Genomic DNA, 6,000 nt, shown 5'->3' with positions numbered 1-6,000 from the left:
CTCAAAATAATGGGTTATGGAGCAGTATTTTTGTGCTCATGCAGCTGCAAATCATGAAGTTGATAGGATGTTTCAATATACTTTTCCATGGATTAAAACAGACTGGGAAGTACTTCCGAAATCACGTTCAACGACTTCGATTCCATAATAGTCTGGATTTAAATGGTGTACAAAGTGGAAATAGCTTCAGCTTTGGTGACAATAACGAGGTGTTGAACAAGGACATAAATTCTATACTGGATGAACATGTTGCATTATCCGAGGATGCAGCGCAAACATCTAACTTAGGTTGTCTCAAACAGTTTAACACAGTTAATTGTTCACCTGTCAAAATGGCCAAATTACAGAGAGCAGACCCAGATTTAGGAATTGTGATACAGTGGCTTGAAGAAAACAGACGACCCCTGAGAGATAAGGTAGCTTGGAATTCACCAAGTGTGCGGAATTATTGGCTAAATTATGACCTGTTAACTCTGATTGATGGAGTGTTATTTAAAAAGTACATTGTTAGTGCAAAGGACCATCGGCTTTTGTTGATAGTGCCTATAGTATTATATAAGGAACTTTTGATATCTTGTCATGATTCAATACTGGAGCACATTTAGGAATTTCAAAGACATATTCAAAATTTCATCTCAAATATCACTGGTATAAAATGAAGGAATACGTCCAGTTGCATATCAAAAGTTGTGAAAAGTGTGCATTCCGAAAAAGGCCGAAAAACATACCGAAGGCACCATTAACAGAGAACACAGTTGGCCATCCTATGGATCGTATACAAATGGACACAATGGGGCCACTTAATGAGACAGAATCGGGAAATCGGTACATTATCGTGGTCATTGATGGATTTACCAAGTGGGCTGAGTGTTACGCAACCAGAGATCAGCTAGCAAGTACCGTTGCTCATAAGATTGTATATGAATTTTTGTTTAGATATGGTATGTGTTTGGACATACATTCTGATCAAGGGACAAATTACCAATCCAAGTTGTTCAGTGAAGTCTGTCGGATTTTGGAAATTAATCAAACTAGGACTAGTGGATATAGGCCAATGGCAAATGGTGGACCAGAGAGATTCAACCAAGTTTTGCAAAATATGATATCTACTTATGTAAACTCTAATAAAAAAAACTGGGATGAAAATCTAAATTTAATCACCTCCGCATACAGAGGATGTGTCCCCAAAGCGACCGGATTCACGCCAAATTATTTAATGATGTGACGTGAAGCTATTATACCGGTTGACATTTCACTTGGCTGCATTACAGAGAACAAGATAAGTTCAGTGGACTATGCCATTCAAATACAAGAGAAGTTGACAGAGGCGCATCAGATAGCACGAATTAATTTGCAAAAGAATGCTGTCAGACAGAAGCGTGATTATGACACCCGGATTTCAAAAACACATTTTAGTAAAGGACAGTTAGTTTTGTGTTTAGTGAAGTCAAAACATAAAGGAATCAGCAAGAAAACTGACCCTAATATTTGGAAGGGGCCTTATGTTATTACAAGGAAGATCACAGGCCTTTTGTATGAAATAAGACTTTCTCCAAATGGCAAATCAAGAATAGTGCATCATGACAGATTGAAACCATTTCATGGAAATAAATTGGCCCATTGGCAATCAAACATGGTTAAGTCTGAGGAAAATAATCATAAAGCAAAAATGAAAGGGTACCAGCAAACTTCCAAATCCTGCCTGGACAATACCAGTCAACAAGTGAGGAGAAGTTCAAGGAACAGGACCCAATACAGACCATACCAACATGGTACACATTAGTTATAAATATTAAAAGTGTTAATTGTTTTGGATTAAGTTCATATTCCTTCTGGATTTAAAGTGTTAACTAATATTCATCCTGGATTATAAGTGTGTAATTATTCATTTCATTATTCTTTGTATGGATTTAATTAGTGGTTGCATTGGTAATAATAATCCCATTCAGCCTTGGTGTATTCAAATGGATTTATTTGTGGGTTTCATTTTCAGATATGAAAATTTGTGCCATTTATTAAAATCATTTGTTGTACAATTAGATATTCTTGGCACACAGGACTTAAAACTATGGTAGAGACGACTACCATAGCCGTATAAATTAAACATTGTGCCTATTCCTTTTTTTCAAATTAATTTAAATAAATTAAAGGCACCAGGACTTACATTAGTAAATGGTAAAGACGACTACCATATCAATGAAATTAATCAAAATTGTGCCTATTTCTATCATCATACTGTGTTAATGTTAAAATAAATAAAAGCACCAGGACTTAGTGTGAGAGAAATAAACATTGTGTGAATGTGCTTACAAATATATATTCACCTTATTAGATGAACTGAATTCAACACTGGATCTTATTATTACATGTGTTTTACTAGGACAGTTTGTGAATTTTTTTACGTTTTTAATGTTTCGTACACACATTAGTATAATAGTCATTTTACATGTATACGACTTTGAGAAGTATTTAGTCACGTAGTTCTTCCGAACTCTAATAATCATGAGTTTTATTAAAGCACAGAGTATAGCATGTTTGCTACTATTCATGACACTTAATCATTTATAATAACATATTGAGGAGCAATTTCAATGATTTTGAAGTTTAGGTATTCATATTCTTATGTATCTTCTTCATAGTATTTGAGAGCAAGAGTCTGGCTCAGTAGTCACTTATATTTTAATGTTTAAACTTAATTGGGGACAATTAAGAAGCTAAGGGTGGGGAAGTGTTATAAATTTAACAGTCTTATTAAAGCTGATTTATTAACTGATTCTACTGATGAGAAACTTTGGCCTCTGCTACTTGAGTTGTCATTCACCAGTTACCCTCATAAATTGCTTGGGATTGGAGTGTGTATCATTTTATCAGGGTATGTTGTCATCATGTACCATCGTAAACATGTTTGGTTTGTTAGAGTTAGAGGTGGCTCCATATTTGGGATGGTACCATCAGTCAACGGTTATCCTCATAAATATTAGGGGTAATCTTTGTCTTTCATTACTATGATACACTCCAAATATGGAGGGTACATACTTTTGTATATAACCAAGTCAGAACTTGGGAGGAATTCTTACTTTTGGCTCGAACTTTGAAATTACAGATCATAGGACTAGAAACAAAGGAATATTTACAGTAATAATAAAGTGACTTTAGACAGAGGAATGAGAGAATTATAATTCTGATGTCTATATTCCATCACTTAGACTATATATCCATCACATAATAACTGACATGGAAAACTGAATTGAAGTGTTATTTATCAATGTGTAGAAACCCTCACCCCCGAACCTACGTTTTTCAACAATGGTCATTTTATATTTTCATAGATGTGCCCTAGAAGGAACTTTTGGTATGCTTTAGCTTGTTTTATATATACAATGCATGATATTAATGACACACTTACACGCTCACATCTGCTGTGCTTGTGTATATCACACCCACCACTGACGAAATAATTGCAAAAATAAACACTGCAAAATACTTCAGTAAACTGGATTTAAATCAAGCGTTCCATCAAATCACTCTTGCAGAGGAGTCAAGATGATTATGGCGATACAAGAAATTGAACTATGGTGTGTCAGCAGCGCCAGAAATTTTCCAGAATGAAATTAGACAAGCGTTATCTGGATTGCAAAACGTGATGAACACCGCAGATGACATTATGCTGTACGCAGAAGATGAAAAAGTTCATTATCAGTTCCTTGAAGCATTGTTTCAGAGATTGAAAGACAAAAACTTAACTGAATAAAAAGAAATGTATCTTCGAAGTGAATCAAATCAAATTCTATGGATATATATTCTCCGACCAAAGACTATCTCCAGAACCTGAAAAGGTCACAGCTATCAAGAAAGCAGCCAGTCCAACGACAGTGGCAGAACTACGAAGTTTTCTTGGCATGACGAACTACGTGTCGATATTTATCCACGACTATTCTACACTGACTGAGCCATTACGCAAAATGACTCAGAAAGGAATAAAGTGGCAGTGGACAGAAACAGAAGAAAGTGCGTTTGTGAACTTGAAAGGTGCACTAACTAGTGACACGGTAATGTCATATTATGATCCGAGCAAAGAACTTGAACTGACAGTCGACGCTAGTGGTGTAGGGGTTGCCAGTATCTTGAGCTAGGAAAATAAGATAATTGCGTACTCAAATAAAGCCCTCACTCCAGTAAAGCAGCGATATAGCCAATCAGAACAAGAATGCTACGCTCTAGTGATTTCTATTGAACATTTCAAGATGTGCTTATTTGGAAAACAGTTCAAATTGATCAGTGATGCCAAATGTCTTGAATCAATCTTCAATAACCCAAAAGCTAACCAACCACTGAGATTTAAAAGATGGAGACTTAGACTAGTTGGCTATGATATTCGCGTCCAATATAAAAAAAAAGGAAGTGAAAACCCCGCCGATTTTCTCAGCCGTCATCCGTTAGAAAACACTGTGAAGCCACTATTCAGTCTGTTCTTGCTGAGGAATACGTACGATTTGTAGCTGAAAGCGCCGTGTCCAAAGCTATGAAATTGAATGAAATAGCATCCGCAACAAGTGATGACAAACCATTTACAAACAGTAATATAGTCAGTTAATTCAAATAAATGGGATAAAGAACTGCGAAAGAAAAACAAACAATTTTATGACTGTTTCTTTAGAGTTCGTGAAGAATTAACAGTGGTCGAAATTGAACACCATACAATTCTGTTACGTGGCACGCGACTAGTCATACCAGAAACAATGCATCGGAATGTCATTGACATCGCCCACGAATCACATAGTGGATTGGTGAAAACAAATCAATTGTTATGGGAAAAAGTTTGGTTCCCTCTCATTGATGAAAAATGTGAAAACACTATGAAATCTTGTATGACTTGTATGGCCGCGAAACCCATCAGAACCAGTGAAGTTGTGCACGTTACCAAAACGAATTTGGGATGAAATTAGTGTCGACTTTTTTATGGACCTATACCGAATTCAAATGTGTATCTTATGGTCGTGATTGACGACTATAGCAGATATCCGTTTATAGAAATATTGCACAATATTTCAGCAGCAACTGTCATTCCAATACTGAGAAATATATTCTCTTTGTTCGGAATACCCTCAGTTACCCGTTCCGATAATGGCCCACCGTTCCAAGGACAAAAATTCGCAAACTTCGCAGCAGAAATGGGATTTAAACATAGACGAATCACACCATTACATCCTGAAGCAAACGGAATTGCAGAAAGATTTATGAAAACACGGACAAACACTGTTCTTGCTTCACACATTCAAGGACGAAACTTGAAGAAAGAACTGGACACGTTTCTATTGAACTATAGGGCTGTACCACACACGAGTAAAGGACTTGCACACAGTACCCTTATGTTCGGAAGGAGCGCTCAACCAAACTACCGGAATTAAGACCCAAGCGATCGGATAAATAATGCAAATTTACGCAGAAAGAATAAACTGTATGCTGACAAGAGGAAGAAAGCACGACCTGTGCATATGAAAGTTGGTGATTCGGTGCTTCTGAAACAAAAGAAAGAAAATAAACTATCAACACCATTCAGTTACAAGCCTGGAGTTATTGTGAACAAAAAGGGACCAATGATAACTGTAAAACAAGGAGACAAATTTGTTACTCGAGATGTTTCTCATTTCAAACCAATTTTGAAAATACCACCATTGGCACCGGAAGTTCCCGCGAAACCACTCGAAATCGTTGTACGACCTCGACCGAAAAGGAGTATTACCAAGCCAATTCGTTACCGGGATTGATATAATGGAGTGAAGTATACTTAACATTCATAAATTCATAATTTCTCATTGGAATTTGATTCATAAAAAACTGGAATTTATTCTAATAAATTGCGCCTAAATGCCAGGCGTATATGCTATTAACAGTTAGACCACACTGTTGGAAGTTATTTGAAAGTAATTGGCTCGAATTGAAAATAAACAGACGCGTGTTGTTGTAAATAATAGTTTCAATTATCCGATACGCACGTAT

This window comes from Mercenaria mercenaria, chromosome 15 (genome assembly GCF_021730395.1).
Source record: "Mercenaria mercenaria strain notata chromosome 15, MADL_Memer_1, whole genome shotgun sequence".
Lineage (NCBI taxonomy): Eukaryota > Metazoa > Mollusca > Bivalvia > Venerida > Veneridae > Mercenaria > Mercenaria mercenaria.
The sequence above is the reverse complement of the archived record's forward strand: the minus strand, read 5'-3'. Positions refer to the sequence as shown.